Source organism: Phoca vitulina, unplaced genomic scaffold (assembly GCF_004348235.1).
Source record: "Phoca vitulina isolate PV1807 unplaced genomic scaffold, GSC_HSeal_1.0 scaffold16, whole genome shotgun sequence".
Taxonomy (NCBI): domain Eukaryota; kingdom Metazoa; phylum Chordata; class Mammalia; order Carnivora; family Phocidae; genus Phoca; species Phoca vitulina.
The window spans coordinates 14827587-14846113 of NW_022589719.1; the positions used below are offsets into that span (position 1 = coordinate 14827587).

The window sequence follows — 18527 nt, forward strand, 5'->3', positions numbered from 1 at the left end:
GCTCCTCTTCCCTTGGAATTTGGAATGGGGACATTATCTAGTTGCATCAGTATCTTCGTGTGATTGGGCCTGTAATATAAAACCTCCAGAATTGGGGTGCCTGGATAGTCAGTTAGGCGTCTGCCTTCAGTGCAGGTCATGATCCCAGGGTGCTGGGATTGAGCCCCGCATCAAGCTCCCTGCTCAGTGGGAAGCCTGCTTCTCCCTCTCCCGCTCCCTCTGCTTGTGCTCTCTCTCTGTGTCATATAAATAAATAAATAAATAAATAAAATCTTAAAAACGAAAACGAAAACAAAAAACACCTCCAGCATCATCAGGCAGCTGTTTTTATGCCATTTGAGATGTGAAGAAAAAGCTGATGCTTGGGAAGGTAACAACGGAATAGATACACAGAGAGAAGTGGACATAAGTTTTGGTTCCAAGAGACACCTTGAAATTCCCCCCCAAACCCCCCATCTAAATCCAGATCCAAGCTAGTTCTGAAGAGTCCTAACCAGTACTGTGAGAACACGATGTCCCTTTTCAGGGATGATGGAGGATTCCCCAGCATTTGGGGATCATCATCAAGAACTTCCTGTTCCCATTAGTCAGAATGCTGTGTGTAGAAAACAGAAGACAATGAGTTATCCCTGTCCTAAGTCCGTCCCAGAACTGGTTACAAAAGTTGGCTTTGTCTGATTTAAATCCTCACTATTGGTTCAGTTTCTAATGCTTTAATTCTTTTCCCTAAAAAGTATTTAAACAGAACGCTCCACAGTACAAACAAGAAGTCCCCACGAGAGCTGAGCACTGAGGGGGCAGGGAGCGGAGTGCTGGACCCTGAGCTGGTTGCCTTTAATCCTCACCGCGTGCTATGCACCAATCAGGATGAAACCATTGCACCAGCGAGGACTCGGAATCTCAGAGAAACACACTGATTTTGTTAGGGTTCACATGACTAGAAAGCCATTGGGGGATTTAAAACCCGGGTCTGAGAACCAAAACTGACGACGTTTCCACTATTCCATGTTTTATACATTTTTACAAAGTACCTTGATTGGAGGTCCTGTTGGGTAGACTCTGGCTAACAGCCTTTTGACCCTGGCTATGAGTATTTGCACAATCTAGGATGTTCTGTATATTCAGGGAGAGAGACGGTGATGTGGGAACCACATCCTAGCACCAGATCTCGGAAGGATCCTTTTGCCTTTTCTAAATTGAGCATTGCTTCATCTGGCAGGAACAGAAAATAGCCATCTTTAACACCTTATTTATGGTGGAAAACCCAAAAGCCAGAGGAGGTGGGTGATGGGGTGCAAGATCCTTAGCTGGACCCAGAAACACTTTGCAGCCCTCCAGGTCCCACTCTCTCAGTAGGTGTATATTCTCAAGCTGTTGATTTTTCTTGCCTAATTAAAGCTGATTGGAGTTTCAGAGTTTGGCTTTGTGTTAGTTTTCCCCCATCTTTCACATACTCAGACTCACATACTGTCTGCTCTTGCCAGTTAGCAAGAACGTTGGAGGAGAGTTAGTCCCAACTGTTGCCAGCCCGGATGGGCACCTGTCAGGATGAGATTAGGTGGATTCAGGCAAAACCATTTACTTCAATGTGGTTTGTTCCTCGCAAGACTATCAACCAAATGTTTAAATCAAACTTTCTGAACTCCCCCAAACTGACACAGAACACAATGCTGCCCATCTGGAATATGTTGTAAATTGCAACCAAAATTTTACCCTCTCCTGCTGTTAACTCTTCCCTACCTATTGAATGCTTTGTTTTATCTAGATTTCAAAAGCAAAGGAGCTGACTTGTTCTTCTTCATTACACAGAAATGTTACATGCTTATTTTAATGCATTCCAATGTTACAAACATAAAATGTAGAGAGGGGAAATTTGGATTGGAGTTTTTAACACAGTCGGTAGCCCTTCCTATAAACCTTGCCAATGTCAAGAACGTCTTAAGGAATGTTAACTACAGGAAAACTCCGATCTGTCAAAATGCCCAGGGAATGGGAGGTTCCAGGTCATCTCAAGAGTTAACCAGAAAATCCTTTTCACATTAACCCTTGATGTTGAAAATCTTACCGAAAACTATGAATTGAGTTTCCTGCCTTAGGAAGCACAGTTTATTTCCAATGCAATCTAATTCTTCTTTGAAAGCTGAGGGAGGCTGGACCTCGGGCTAAACCTTCTGGACCCCAATTCCCATTGTCCAGAAAACAAAACAGGAGATTGGGTAGAATTTGTCCTTGACCCTCGGACATGTTTTTGAAGTTCCCAAAATAAGCTTTTTCTTCCATGTATTTTGCTCCTTTTCCCTCGTATAGGGAAAAAAAATAAATCTGACTCAACTGAGAGTTTTGCCTTTATAAATTCCAATGAAATCAAGATTTTTACCATATTTAAATTTTCTCATCTAGTTCTAATGAAAGATGTAACTGTGGCCTCTGCCATCAGGAGTGAGGGGTCATCCTTCTCTACCTGGCCTCGGAGGAGAAAGGAGAAAGGAGTCCCTCCCCTAGGAACCCCCTTCACCTCACCCTCCCCCAGGTAGAAAGTAGATGGCAGGGACCTTGCATCTGGTCATTTCTTCCTAGATCATTTGTCACTGGCTGGGCCAGGGTTCCTCCACCTTGGCACTACTGACATTTGGGGGGACAATGCTTTGTTGGAGAGGCTGTCCTGAGCACTTTAGGAGGCTTAGCAGCATTTCTGGCCTCTAGCCCCTGGAAGCCAGTGGCATTCCCCAAATTCCCAGTTGTGACAACCAAAACTGTCTCCGGTCATTGCCAAATATTCCCTAAGGGACAAAATTGCCCCCAGTTGAGGACTACTGGTCTAGACGAAGGCACAATTCTCCCTCCCCCGCCCCCCCTCTTGTCAAGATTATGAGATTTCTTGACCTTGGCAAGTAATTTCATAACATATTTCCTGTGCTCTTTCGCGGAAGAACAAAAATAATTCTCTGATGAAAGTAATATTTTGACTTGAATTATGTGAGGCAGGCCTTGGTAAAATAAAAACTGCAGGTTCTGCATTGTTTCTGGAAGGCAGTAGATTTGTTTTCTGCATCAAGCCTCATTTTGATTTTAAATGCTGAATCTTCATACTTTCCTAATTTCCCTGGCAGTTACTGTCATCATGGACATCAAGTCAATGCCACAGCCACAGCCTCTTGTTTTGGGCCGTCATCCTCAATTTCTTGTGTGTGTCTAGCTCAGAAATAATCTTACCACTGTTACTGCTTCCTAATGCTTAATAGATTTTTCAGCCATTGGTTTTTCAAATCCATTATTCTCTCTTTCCAGTGGGTTGAGTCGTGTTCAGATTTTATATTCTTAAAGAATATTTAGTTGATTTCAAAAATCTGCCAAATTGGTTAAAATTTGAGGGGTTAGTTTCATATCCCTGATTTTAAGCCTACAGAGAGTTAGTTCGGCTATAGAAAGAGGTAGAAGTTAAATTTTTTTGGATAAGCAGATTTTCTGATCTTAATCAGAGTTATCCCACATATGTTGATTATCAATTTTCAAACAATTAATATTTATATTATAATATGTGTATACGTACATACACTCTCTCTTTCTCACACACACAATTTTCCAGATTCATCAGATTTTTTTAGTGTTATTCTTACTTAGATTGTAAAAAAAAGAATACAAAGCTATGGGTATTCTCTGACTATATAAAAAATTTCCATGTACAAAGGCAGAGCCTAGGATATAAAAATTTAAATAGTTGTGTTGGTTCTTGCTGATTTTTTTTCCTATCCAAAATTTTCTATAAATTGTTGTTTATATAAATGACCTTTCAAGTAGCATATTCTCAGGGAGTTCACTAAAAATACAAAAAAAAAAAAACAAACCCTAAAATGATGAAAATTTACTCATTATATCAACCACCAAGAGACCCTCACTATTAACATTTAGAAAATGGTTTTTTCCAGCCTGTTTTTTTCCTTTTGCAAAACTTAGATCACTCTACCCAAACAGCCCTTCACCTGGTTTCTTTTTATCACAGTAAGCGTGGATATAAATATAATCAGTGTATTCAAACTGCAGAATTTGGATGATTTGCAGTTCTTCATTATTCTGTGGCTAATGCCACAGTGAAAAGCTCTACACATAAATCTTTGCACACATGTCTGAGCTGCACTTTCAACTAAAACTTGAAAAAACAAATACAGGGTCAAGGGGTATGAATGCTTTAAGATTCACTACACACTGCCAGATTACCTCCAGAAGGCTGTGCCCATTTTCAGTCTTTTTATTGGCAATTCTCTTGAAGGGCTTCCATCTTGTTCTGTCAGCCTCCAAGTCTGTGAAGACATTTCCCATGGGACGTTCTTTAGATATGTCAACGTAATAAGATCCATCTCAAGATATCTGTCAACAGCCTCCCTGGGCCCATCTCGAACCATCTGTCAATGGCAACTCTAATATATTTTGGGAAGATGCTGATGCAGTTGCCAAAAACAAATTTGCAACTGAATCAGGTTTTCCAATCAGTTAAGTTGCAGAATTGAACTGTGTTAATGACATGTGACGATCTCAGTACAATATCCAGAGACTTCGTGTAGGGACATGTCCTTGTAGATTTAAGAGCAGCTGCATGGGGGTGGGGGGGGATGTGGATTACCTTTCACATGAATTCTGTAGGGCTCTCACCATCCCAACCATGCTGTAAACTTGGCAGCAAGGATCGATTGCCAAGCTTTAGCTTCGGACAAGACTGGGGAGAAAAACACCCCTTTGCTGCAGGGCTGCATTACGTAGGAAGTGCTGCCTGCCACCGGACTAAAACATGCAGCGGATACCTTGTAGTGGGTATATATTCCATGCCACCCAAGGATCTCTGACCAATCAAATAAGTGTGATAACTTATGTGCTCCCAGGAAATGGAAAGGATCAGCTTCCGTACACCCTACAAAAATGTTCTATAGATTGGAAGGCTCTGTACGTATATGAGTTTACTATGTTTGTCACTGTATTGTTATAAGCTCTGAACTGGCTCTGAGATCTGGATATTAAAACATCTAGGAACTATCTGTTTTATTTTGGATGCACAAAATTGTAAGTGCCAGTAATTGCCTGGTATCACCTCCTCTCCAGCCCCTCCCTGGTCACCTGACCTCTCTAAAGAATCACGAAGCCCAAATTAGACTTTAGCTTTCCAGGGGTTGGCATATGCTTGAAGCATTCAAACGGCCAGAGTTGTCTCTGTGCTCAAATGTCTCTGTGCTCAAATGTGACAGGTTCTTTTTGTTCTGTACCACTACAGAAATGTAGTTCTGATTCCAGAAATGGAGTCACTTTCTGAAGTGTCACAGACAACACAAAGTCTCCCCAGACATCTGCTGTTTCTTAGCTCACTGGACCATATGGTCCCCTTGGCATCTAGTCCGAATGAAACAAACCACCTAAGCCAGAGCAGGTAGAAACCACAGCATCATACAACAAACAGAGCCCCAGGCCCATCGCCCGGCCACCAAAGAGCAGACCGGAAAGGCAGGCCTGACTTGAAAGGCTTCTCACTATAAATCGCTTTACTGAGAATGGGTGGGACTTAGCCACCCTCAGACAACCTCAAAGCATCTTAAGAGCTTCACGTGGATGTGTCCTGTTGGGGATAACAATGGCCTGAATTGTTTCTGTATCACAAGGCAGCCTAAACTCAACAGATGGCATTCTCCTGGAATGGAGACCAGAATCTGGCCCATGTCATCTGCACGGGTTCTACGGTTCTATGCCCACCCTGAAGGTCGGGAGAGAAGAGTGGAGATTAGAAGACCTAAGATATTTAAGGCACCTTTATTATTTCATGTAGTTGTCCCAATAATTCTACAAACCGGGACTTTTTAACTCTTTCACAGAAGAGGAACCTGAGGCCCAGAGAGATTGAACATCTCACCCAAGGTTACACAGGAAAGAATTGGCAAAGCCAGGACGCGAACCACAAACCGCCGGACTTTATTTAATGTCTGTTCTCGCCGTCACAGTATTGTGGAGGCTTGGGTGAGGAGATTCCTTCGGGATTGGCTTCTGAAAGGACCTTGTGCCTACAGATCCACAATCTCCCATCTCTTTGTCAGAGTTGCTGTTGAGCTGGTGGGGGAAGTGAATGGAAACCATGTGAATCAGAGAGAGATCTAATCAGGAGAACTCAAGAGATTTTATCACTTTAATGAAAAATGGCTGTTACAAGACAGGGCATGTTGCTTATAAGTTATTGAAATTTTTATGTTAGTTTTTCTGTCCAAAGGAACCCATACTATTCTCTATCAAAACAAATAATTTGCATATCTTCTTCCAGGTTTTTGTTTAGTCTCAACTCCCACGACCTAGGAGCCTTGACCATTTACATTACACATAGAACTTAGAATTGCCTTTCATTTTTCTTCCATCCTGAATCAGTGTGGAATTCTAGATGATCTAATATGTATGATTATGGCAGGAACAGGCTGCCCAGTGAGGGTCCCGTTTCCCAGTCTTCTCTGCCACGTTACTGGATATTGCCAAGAGACTGTGAGGTCATTGCCAGTCCAAGGTAGGTAAGTAGCAGGTGTGCTCCTCAAACTCCCTCTCTCCCCTTCCACCTGGATGCAGCGAACTTTGAGGCTCTGGGAGAGTGATTCTCAAACTTGAATATGCATCAGAATCAATTGGAAAGCTATTAAAACACAGATTGCTGGGCACCACCCTAGAGTTCTTATTCCACATATGTGGTTGGGAGCCGAGAATTTGCACATTGTGTAAGTTCCCAAACGTTGTTGCTGCTGGTCTGGGGACCACGCATTAGAACAACTGCCTTAGGGGAATGCTCTAGTGAAATACCTTCGTACTCCTCTGGGGGTATCTTAAATATACGGGTGCCCAAGCAGCTACTCAAACCAGGGAAATCAGAATCTCCTAGGGTGGGGCCCATGTAGTAGCATCTTTAAAGCTCATCAGGTCATGACAAAGTACGATGAATGTTGAAAGCCATTAACTTAAACTTGAAGTGGAGCCTTACATACACTGAAGGAACTTGAGTTCTTAAATCACTAAGCATAGGAGAGCAGCCCGTCAGTGAGAAAGATCCACCTTAGATTGTTATACGAATAAGAAGTAAACTTGTATTGTGTTAGGCTGTTGAAATTCTAGAGATGATTTGTTATCTTAGCCAGCAGTATCGTAATTTGATAACATAACTATGAAGAACAACCTTTCAGAAATTCTTGTTTTACCTCCTGCTTTGTTCTGCTCTGAGAGAGTACGGATCTGATTAATTCCAAGACAGTTATTGGCTCACAACTTTCCAGAGGTGGACATTTCAACAGAAATAAGGTTACAGCACATGTAACATATGAATAGTCTCTTGTTCTCTGCCTTCCTTGTGGCCAGAAAGGCAGGGCGGCCCTAGATGCCCCTCTCCCCACCCCTTCACTTTCTCTCTCCTTGGACACATATTCATCCTCCCACTGGAAGCAGATTCAGAGTTCTTGACTCTGTAACCAGATTGGGCCCAAGATGGAGTGGCTTATCCTAACCCCATACCAGCAAACCAAAACAGTTAATTTTCTGGGCTTAGCACTCCCAGAAAAAGAAGGTCTAGGTCAACTGACTGGTTATATCTGAGCATTGGAACCGAACAATGAAGAGAAAGAACATGAGGTCCAACCTTACTTACTTGAATTTCCATTCAGGTTTTGGACCAAAGCTCTCTCTAAAAATAACTACTTACAGCTCCCCTGGGGCACTGGGGAGAGATGGGGTTGGTAGGCCAAGGCATGATTCAGGTGATTCTGGGTCCCCTGCCAAATGTCTTCATATACCATCACTTAGCTAGAAAGATGGTATAATTGAGAGGATACTGGAAGCACTTAAAAGGCATGGTGACCAAAAAAAAAAAAAAGATACGGAAGACTTTTACTGAGGATTTCAACCCATGTCTGTTCACTTTAAGGTAGGCCCAGCAATAACTTGAATAATAAACTAGACAGATTTCCCCGCCATAAAAATGTCAGGTTTAGATGGAAGGGAATGGAAAAGCTAACGGCTCTAAAAGTGTATTTTGCAGATTTTGCTTTCTCACGATAAATGTAAAGGGACCAATACCCTCAGGTGAGGATCACTTTCCTGGCTGAAGGGCTGTGAATGGCCCTTCTTCAGGCAGCTCTTATTCTCGAAGCTTTCTCTCAATTTTCCCTATAGGGAAACAGGCAACTGTTTCAGTTGCAAGAAACAAAATCCAATCCAAGACAGTACAAGCCCGAAGGAAATGGTATTGAATAACGTATCCGAGGGTCTGGAAACAGGGCTTGCTCAGACATAGACTGATTCCAGAGCTCAGGCACTGTACTCAAGAGTCGGTGTCTCTCTTGTTCTTTTCCTAGCTTGACCGTAGTCTAAGACCACTGCTCCCTCTTGGCAGTAAGAAGGTTACCTGGTCTCCAGCCTCACGCCTCAGTCGAGTCCAGCAAGAACAAAATGAGAATCTCCTTCCCAGAATTCCTACCGAAACCCTTATTGCCTCTCTAAATGGCTCCAATTAAGTCACATGATTATCAATGAACCAATCATTGGCGGCCAAGGGAATGCCACACACTGATTGGCTGAGCCTAAATCACATGCTCCTCCCTTGAGTCAGGGCTCTAAACCTTCTAAAATCACGTGACGGAGAAGGTGGAAAGGGGTGGTGGAGTTGTAAAAAGAAGCTGGGACGGGTTCCGGGCAGACAGAGAGCCAAAGAACCCCTAAGTTCCAGAGTCAGCCCCTGAAAATTCTTCAACTGTTTCCCTCGCAGAGGCAGTTCAGCAGTCCCCTCTGGTTGCCTACGCAGCTTTTCCAACAAGTTGCTATAAAGGGAAAAGATGGAGGCAAGCATAAATAAGCCTGTAAAGGGACCACAACTCGGGGGCAAAGATCTTCTGAGACGGGGAGAAAGCAACCACTGGAACTAGTCATTGTCATTTTCCCAGGCGGGGCAGCTACCTACACGGGGACTCAGGAACTGAATACCAAGTGCTGGGGATTACTCACTTTCGGATGAAGACCCATCAGGCAGAAGCCTCCTCTCCTGTTTGCCTGGGGCCGCTTCTCTCCATCCATTCTCTTGACACACACATAGATCCTTTTATGATGCTCCATGGAAACCAGAGATGCAATGAATCAAAAGTGGTCAGAGGAACCATTGTTCTCCCTTGTAAAATAACTGAACCCTTGTTAATTTGTTGCCAGTCTTTAATTTCTCCCGGAGAGCTCCCCATTGGACGGTGACTGTAAACAGGAAACTTGAAACCCTCTGTCATCGTCGGTATGACTGGCTGTTTGTGGGCAGCTGCAGGGGCTTGCCATCACAGCTCATGCCCCCGGGGTTGGACCCTAGTGGGGACATGAGCAGTATACATTTAAGATAGAACACCCGGGGGAGAAAGCAGAGGCTCAGAGATGAGGCAAGAAGCATTTTGAAGTAGATGAGAGATTTGCAAGGATGGTAAAATAACTCTTAGTTTTACCTGGGGTGCAGTCAGCATGCCCCCACGCTGCGGCCGGAGGTGAATATAAAAATCCCTTAATTTCCCGTAGGACAGCCGGACGTGGACTCCTGCTACTGGGGATACTGGAGCTTTGGGGTAATTGAAGTAAATCGCAAGGCAGAGTATGCTTGAGAACTACTCCCACATGTGGCTCTTGCCCATGCCCAAGGGAACCCTTATTACAAAGACGGCTCCCTGGGAAGGTTAGGAGCGAGGACTCTGGTGCCAGACTGTCTGGGCGTGAGTCCCGGCTCTCGCACTCAGTAGCTGTGCAGCTGTGGAGAAGTACCTCACCTTTCCCTGCGTCAGCTTCCTCATCTGTAGCGTGGGCATAGTAACAGTAGCTCCCTCCACGGGCTATTGTGAACATTAAATAAGTTACTATATGCAAAGTGCTTCCACGTGTAAGCTATCATTATTACTAACTGCAGAGGTAGACAGAGCAGCATAAGAGAACATAATGTATTATGTTCTGTTTTCTGGATTTATTTATCCAGGGGTGCAGGGCAGCCTCCATGGGGCAGCGGAGGCTAAACCCAACACCAGGGATCAAATCTGTATTTCCTTAGGGGTCTGGCACCTGCGCATCTACCAGTTGAGGACCCGGAGTCATCACTCTCCTTCGCTATGCCTGGATCTGCCTCTTCCTAGGAGGATTAGCAACCGAATGATCTCTGAAACTCTTCCCACAGGGTTGTGGTCTCAACCTTTAAACCTCAGGAAAGTCTTCATGGCTAACCACAATGGTCAAATCTATCGTTCTCCAAATCTGGTACTTTTCAATATAGATCTCCAAATCTGGGTTATTTTTGCTCCTCCATAGTGTGAACTCTGTGAGGATGGGGAGTGTGTTGTGTCCATTGGGCACTGTCTCCCTGTCTAGAACCAGGTGGGCACTGGATTTGTTTATTGAGGGAATAAATGGATGAGCGGATGAGATCAACCTCAACTTTCACTGCACTTGGAACATCACCCTCATAGCCCAGGTTGAATTTTGCCCAGTTCCATTTGCTCAGCAGTGACTGATGCAATGGTGCTCAGCCCTGCTGGTGCTTTCTGGAGCCTTTGTAGATTTCCACTCTGTTACCCCTGGTAGGGAGCCATCCCCCACCCCCACCCCCTCACATGCCCAGAAAAACAAATTAAAATGTAGTCTAAATCCATTCCAAGGAAAAACAAAAAAGGTTTTCTTCAAATAAAAAATAAAATCAAGCAGTGTTGTCTGTGAAAGAGGCACTTTACCAAATGAAATATTGCTCCTGGTAAGGACCAAATGGGTTACTGGATGCATCCAATGAAAACCTAAGCATTGTCTTCCAGGTTGATTCTGAGGTCTCTGCACTTTTCATTGCCTTGAGCCGTTTTGCAACATTGTAAGTTGTAGCTCAGCCATAGCATTACAAATAATTCTTTTCTGTAGACATGTATATGAGTTTTCTGTTGCTGTTTAACGAACGACCACAAATTGAACAGCTTCCTATAACATTCATGTATGATCCTGGATTTTCTGTGGGGTCAGGAGTCCAGGGGCAGGTTAGCTGGGTCTTCTGCCCAGGGTTTCAGCACACTGACGTCATCTGTGCTTCAGGTTTCTCTTCCTAGCTCACTGGTGGTTGGCAAAATTCATCTTGCTGTTATAGGACTGACGTCCCTGCTTTCTTGCTGGTGTCACTTCTCAGGTTCTAGAGGCCCCTTGCCATTCCCTACCATGTGGTCCTCTCTAGCTCAGCAGTGTGCTTCTCAAAGGCCAGCAGAATCTCTCATACTTCAAATCTCTTCCTTTAAGAAGGGTCCAGTAGTCTTTAAGGGTTCGATTAATTAGGTCAGCCCCACTCAAGGATAATCTCTTTTTTGATTAATTCAGAGTCTCGGAGATTTAATTACATCTGCAAAATCCCTTCACCTCTGTTACCTGCTGTAACCTAATCGTGGGGAGAAATCCATCAGATCCACAGTCCCGCCCAACCACAAGGGGAGGGGACGATCCGGGATATGTGCACCAGGGGCCAGGCATCTCAGGATTCTGCCTACCACAACACGCAAGTGAATTTTGAAAATTGTCCCCACCGTCCTCCCTCCAGCCAGTTTTGCATCTATTAAGCAAATTTGTATCAGCCTCTCTGTGTAGGTACCTGCCTTATGAATCCTCCTTTCAACCTGTCCTATCATCTTACTGGTTCCCTAATTAATGAATGAAGGAAGTAAAATCTTTGACATGTGTTCATTTTATATCACTATGAATTATGATTTTACCTTTAAAATTATTATCCTTTAACATCCCTTTAATAGTTATTTCATAGATTCTCTCAAAAGCAATGGATGTGTTGCTTACTTTTACATGCATAATTAATGGACTCTTTCCCTTTTCCGGAAATTACCCCAAAGACGTATTCAAATTGTACTTCTTGAGACCTAATAGTATTTGCTTCTTTGAAAGGATGATGTTTCTTGCTTTTTCTGATCTCACTTTAAATGGCTTAATCCTGGCACCCAGTAATACCACTACCATTGCCTGAACATTGAAGAGGGGTAGCTAGGAGGGGCGCCTGGGTGTCTCAGTTGGTTAAGCGACTGCCTTCGGCTCAGGTCATGATCCTGGTGTCCCGGGATCGAGTCCCGCGTCGGGCTCCCTGCTCGGCAGGGAGTCTGCTTCTCCCTCTGACCCTCCTCCCTCTCATGCTCTCTGTCTCTCATTCTCTCTCTCTCAAATAAATAAATAAAATCTTTAAAAAAAAAAAAAAAGAGGGGTAGCTAGGAGTCTCACCTCACCACCTCTAGATTAATTTCCTTGTTAGGAATCAAAAGTATCAAAGGGCTCTACTGACCTTGTCTTCTGGAATCTTGGGATTTTGCTACTGGGAGGAGCAGAGGGTTTTCTCCTCTCTCTGTTTAAAATAATGTATTTTTTCCATTACTAGCAACAACTTTGTGGTGGTGGGATGGGGGGGGAGTCAATAAAATTAGGTATTACCTACCTGTGCTTAGCAGGGTGCCTGATAACCTAACTGGTGTTCAGTAAAGGCTAGCCCTCTGCTTCCTTTCTAACAAAGTGAAGAGAAGAAAGACATGAGGGGCTCCCGGGTTCCCTGCGGTATCCTAGGATCGTTTAAACCCCTTGAAGGCAGAGCATGATGACTTGTGGCCCAGTCCTGCTTGCTTTCCTAAGCAAAGCACAATCTTTCTTCTGCCGGAGAAGCAAATGAAAGCTTAATACCAGCTAAATAATACATAATAGTGGTATCATTATCCTGTCTTCTCCCAGTCTGCTAAGTTTGTAATGCATAAACGCTTATTGGATGAACAAAATCAAAGGACGCGAACTGTTGTAAAGTGGAAGGAAAGATTCTGATTAGTCTGGCAGAGTCCAAGGCCACAGGCACTGTATTCTGCTTCCCTTTCTCTAGTGGAGAGCCAGGCTGACATTGTGGACAATCATTACAAAACAATTTTCCTGTTCAAGTTTAAAAGGCAGCCATCCAGACTTTACAACTGCCCCCCCTTCCCATGCTACGTCCTTCTCAAGTATTGTCTCTCTTTGCCTCTGTCTTCCAAAGCAAAAGCTGTACCTTCATGGCTCCTGCCTCAAAGCCATTAACAAATATTGAGCATGTTTCAGCAAGGTGTGTCCTGGAGAGACAGAAAACCCACATGACTGCCTTTATCCATTTTTCATGAGTACGTGGTAAGGATGAAACAACAACCTAATTTAGAAAAAGCATTAAAGAAGGGACTCAAGATGGGGGAGGAGGTGTAGTTTGCAATGCTGAACTTGAGAAGGCGTTCAAGTGTGAGCAATGCAAATCTTTGCAATTGCCTTTGAATCCACTGTTACAGGTTACACTGTCAGCCAGCTGTATTGATTATTTTTATGTAATTTATTTGTTAAAATTCCTGCTAATGGACACTTCTGAATCATCTTCTGCATTTAATGTACCTAATACCCATTGATCAGGTCATTGGCTTATTGGTTACCTACTTTGCTGCCAAGTGATTCTCTAAGATTGCTTTTTTCATTATATATTTTCATTCCAGGAACAGCTTCTATTGTGTCCCATTACACTAATGGAAATTATTGATATGGAAATTACTAGGCCCTGAGCTTAAGAATGTTGATACACAATCACATTGCATTTCTTCAAGTTGTAGAACTGTTCTTGTATAATTCGCAGTAAATATTGACATGTTAGTGAAATTAGTGAATTTATGTAATTCAAAGCAAAAGACCAAGAAACATAGTTAGAAAGGAAAGGAAACTCCAAATATTTTGCATAGCTATGTATACTTTGGTAAAAATAAATGTAGTGAGTTTGGTTTTGTGTTTAATACTCTGTGTTAAAAATTCTTTAGCATCCCTTAGTTAAATACAAGGGTGTTTTAGATTATAGTTGCTGTAAACATGCCCATGTTACAGGTAAAAAAGTTAGCCCCAGGGTAGCTAATATCTGCCTTGTGTTGTCCAATATGGTAACCACTAGCCACATTTGGCCGTTGAACACTTGAAATATAGCTAGTCTGAACTGAGATATATTGTAATTATAAAATGTACACCAAATTTTGAAGACTTAGTGTGGAAAAAAATGTAAAAAATGTCATTAATATTTTATTGATCACATGTTGAAATGATAGTATTTTGAAGAGTCAATAACAATAAAGTATATTATTTAAATTAATTTCATTTCTTTTTTTCTCCTTTTTTTTAAGTGTGGCTACTAGTAAAATTGATTACATCTCTGGTTCCCATTGTGTTTCTATTGGACAACACTGGTCCAGCACAAGTCCTAAGTGGGTAGCGTCTAGCACTGTGCTGTCCAATAAGGTAGCAAATAGCCACTCAGGACAACAATCTCCAAATGTAAATTACTTAAAATGAAATATAATTTATAGTTCCGATTCTGGGTTGTACCAGTCACATGTTAAATGCTATTGCCAAATGTGACCAGAGAAAACTTACATCATCCCAGAAAGTTCTGTTGGAAATGCTGGTCTAACACATCCCTAAGCAAGCACTGCCTCTCTGCTAAGCCATTGTCCATTGAGGCTGTGATGAAATGCAATGAGAATAAATGTGTCATATCAAAGATAAAACCGTGCAAAGAGTGATAGCGTGTGGTTAGCAGGCAGGATTATTACACATGGTATTCATCCTTGGAAGTAGTAACCTCTAAGTGCGGCTCAGCGTAGAGCTTCAGACATGATTTTTATCCATCAAGGCAATCACCTAATTTTGATGGACAGAAAAGATAAAAAGCAGGTGGAATGTGCTGGAAACCCTTTGGATGCTTTAATAAGTTTGAGTGAACAAGAACCTCTGTGCCGGCCCTCGGCCCCTCTCTGTCAGGGGTCTGGTATCTGATGTCCAAAGAAGTTAGACTACGAAACACAGTCTGTTGGCCTAGCAGCCAGACAGCACCAACGCTTATGTTCCTGGGCCAACCGCCTACCTGACATTAAGGGGGTAATGAGAACTGTGTGTTTAGCGGTTTGGGGGCTGCAGAATGGGAAGGCCAAAGACTTTAAAGTAAGCACTTAAGGGGAAATGTCTATAAAGTCAAGAGTCAAAATTATTCTTAAACCAACACCCTCGGAATCACAAGCCAAAATTAATTTCTTCAGTCTCTCTTTGCTTTTGGCCGTGACCGCTTTTCCCTAGAGCCAGAGAAGGCCCAGGTTTAGTCAGAAAAATACGGGGAAGGGGGTATAAAAGTAAATGAAGGAGAGCTTCTCATTTTCTTTCTTTGGCACACACTCTTTTTCTCGATGGCAGGGCATGTGTGTCTGAACACGTTTATTTGAATGCATACATGATGGAACTCCTCTGTAGTCTTGTTGCCTTTATTTTGTTTGTCCAGAAGTGAAGATACCAGGAGAACTATCCCTCATGAGTACCTGCGTGTCATTATTGTACCCAGTTTTCAGAGGAGGAAACTGAATCTCTGAGTGGTTAGTTCCACTGTCTAAGGTCACTAGCTGGTTAGTAGCTAAACCAGGAGTTAAGCCCGGGTCTCCCCGGAAGTCAAACTCTTTGCTGTACATCAAAATACCTGTCCTGGGCACCCGAGGTGGGACACAGTGGGATTCCCTGCCACTGGAATTAATGTGGGTATAAATGAGTTAATACTGTATATTGCTTCTGAGGCATAGGATTTAGCCTGTGAGAGTCTCCATGGCCTGGAGTACAGAGGCTAAGAATCCTTGTCACTGATAAACGATCTGCAGGCTCTTAATCCTGATTCCATATTACTCATTTGTAAAGCAGTTGGCATATTTGCACTGAGCAGATTGCTCTCTCCGCCAGCTTAGCTTCTCATGGCAGTTTGGGATTTTTTTTTTTTCCTTTAAGATTTTATAAAGCTGAGTATAAAATGGGAATGTTTTCATAAACGCTTAAGCATCTTTAGTGAAGCTAATTTATAGAATGTAAATGTTCCTCTCTGGCAATTTAAACCCAAATTCCTCAGCAGTGGGGGGTTGGGGCCAAGAAACAGGAAACTGCTCTGTTTCATTGTTCGTGCTCAACAATAAAAAATTAAATGGCCTAAAAAGTGCAAGCCAGAGAGATTTTTTTAGACATTCTTCTGGATCTGAGCACTGGTGATGAACACACAAATTGGATGCTTCTTGTCATTTCTTCCCCCGGGGCCTGGCAGCTGTGCCTGGTACCCCTGGGTGACTCAGCACACATGGCCAGCACCATCCTGAAGTCACCTTTGCCAGCAGCTGAGCTCACCGCCCTTCCCTCGGGAGCCCACCTTGGGCATGGCGTGACCGGGGAGCCCGGCGCCTGCGTTGTGCAAGAGCAGGAGGCCCTTCCTGCGACACTTGGCCCAAGTCCGCAGCAACGCTCCCACGGAGCTACTTTCTGCTTCTAGTTTATGTCCCCGTTCTTGTTTTAGTGTCTGTTTTTGTTTCCAAATCATGAGATGGCATGAAATCTGCCTTCACTCTTCTCCTATGGAACCAAGCGGTATAGAAATAAGTAGATATTTCATACATCAAAAGGGGAAGTCTTTTCCTCACTTCTTACCTATGGCTTTAGGACTCCATCCCCTCTTTTGTCCTTTCCCCTCCTCCCCCAAACCCAAACCACAGGAAACATGCTAAATCCTCTCTGAATGGGATGACGTTTTTTCTTTTAATTATGCATAGCTGATACCATCCTGATCATCAGATGAAGAGATTCTGGACACCGTATAATAGCAGAACTAATACAACAACGAACATTTAAGAAGTGCTTTGTTGTGCCAAGTCCCATATAATAGGTACTTCATCTCATTTCATTCTTACAAGAATCCTGAGACCAGCGCTGACATCATCATTCCTATTTTGCAGATGAGAAAACTGAGGCTCAGAGAGATTCCGTAACCTGTCCACAGCCACACGTGTATGCGGCGTGGCAGGATGGGCACCCTGGTCTGTGTCACGCATATCACGTGCCTCGGTGCGCGGCAGCTCTGCTTTGCAGGTTGCCCATGATGGAACAGAAAGACGTTGCTCAGGCTGACCTCCAGGCTAACAGAGACAACACGACAAGGTAAATTCAGGTACAGCTCATTACATGACATAGCTCTGTATTTGTCCAGAATATGGTAGGCTCTGTTGCAGCCACAAATCCCAAAGTAGCAGTGTTTTAGCACGGCAAGCGTTCATTTCTTGCTTGTGCAAAATCCACTGCGGAAGCTCAAGCTGGATGGAGACATGGCGTGTGTGTAGATGCTTCCGCTGGGAGTCCCAGCTGAGTCCAGCCTCTGACTCATCCCATCCCAGGCACCAGACACGTGAGAGAAGAAGCCTCTAGATGATTCCTGCTCTTAACATTTCCAGTCACGTCTGGCTCGTCGTGTCTTCCTAGCTAAGGCCCCAGACACCGAGGAGCAAGGTAAGCATTGTGTCCTGTATGAAGTTCTGGCCCACAGAAAGTATGAGTCTTCTAAAGGGGTTGTTTTGAAGGCAGTTGTTTATGGGGTGATGGGTAATCTCAGCATACGTGCTGGATTTGCCTGTGCTGCGGGCTGTACCATTCCCTCACTCAACAAATACTTGCTGAGCACATTTGAAGAGCCAGACGCTATTCTGGGCACACATCAGTGAACAAACAGATAAAGAAACCTGTCTTCATGGGGGCTTATATTTGACAGGGAGAATAGTTGCTGGCTTTTTCAAAAGATATATATTTTCAGTATGCTTTTCTAGGTACAAAAGTAATATTCACTTATTCTATAAAATTTGAGAAATACAAAAAATGTTTAGAAAATGCAGAAAACTCCCATAGGAAATAATAATCATCATGCAGAAATAATGCATTCTCTCTATTGTATTATCTTACTCTCTCCAAAACTGGAGTCAGATTATTATAGTCAGCCTTATATCCTACCCCCACCCCCATTTAGACAGTATTGCAAACTGTCATAGCCCATTTGGGCTGCTATAACAAAATACCTGAGACTACTGACTTGTAAACAACAGAAATTTATGTCTCACAGCTCTGGAGGCTGGCAAATCCAAGATCAATTTGCCAGAGCACTCAGTATCTGGTGAACACCCAGTTCGTGATTTGTAGATGGCAACCCTTTGCGGTGTCCTCACGTGGTGGAGGGGACACTTGAGCTCTCTGGGGCTACATGTATAAGGGCACTAATCTCAGCCCTGAGGGCTCCACTCTCGGGACTTAATCTCCTCCCACAGCCCCCTCCTCCTAATACCATCACCTTGGAGGGGAGAACCTCCACCTATGAATTTGGGTGGAGGACACACACATTCAGCCCGGAGCACCAACTTTTCTTCCTATTGCTAAAATGTGATTTTTAATCATATTTTACAGACTGCATCTTGTTCCAGATGGTAGCTATACCAATTATTTAACTATTCTGCAACTATCCTACATTCTTGATTTCAATTTTTCACTGGGGTAAGCAATGTCTTGAAGAAGAACAACCTTGAACGTGAATCTTTGGCAGCGTCTCTGATGAGTTGCTTCGAATGTAATCAGAGAAGTGGGATTACTGGTTCAAAGGGTAGGCGAATGTTCAGGTT

The 18527-nt window shown here is 43.3% G+C and overlaps 1 protein-coding gene across 1 annotated transcript in view; it reads left to right on the forward strand.

Moving 5' to 3' along the window:
• Positions 1–17328: 17328 nt before the first annotated feature.
• The window catches only part of LDLRAD3 (low density lipoprotein receptor class A domain containing 3), a 236660-nt gene continuing 235461 nt past the window's right edge, over positions 17329–18527 (forward strand). Inside the window, exon 1 of the mRNA XM_032413911.1 lies at positions 17329–17373. The gene's annotated coding sequence lies outside the window, so the exon portion shown is untranslated. The remainder of the gene's footprint in view (positions 17374–18527) is intronic.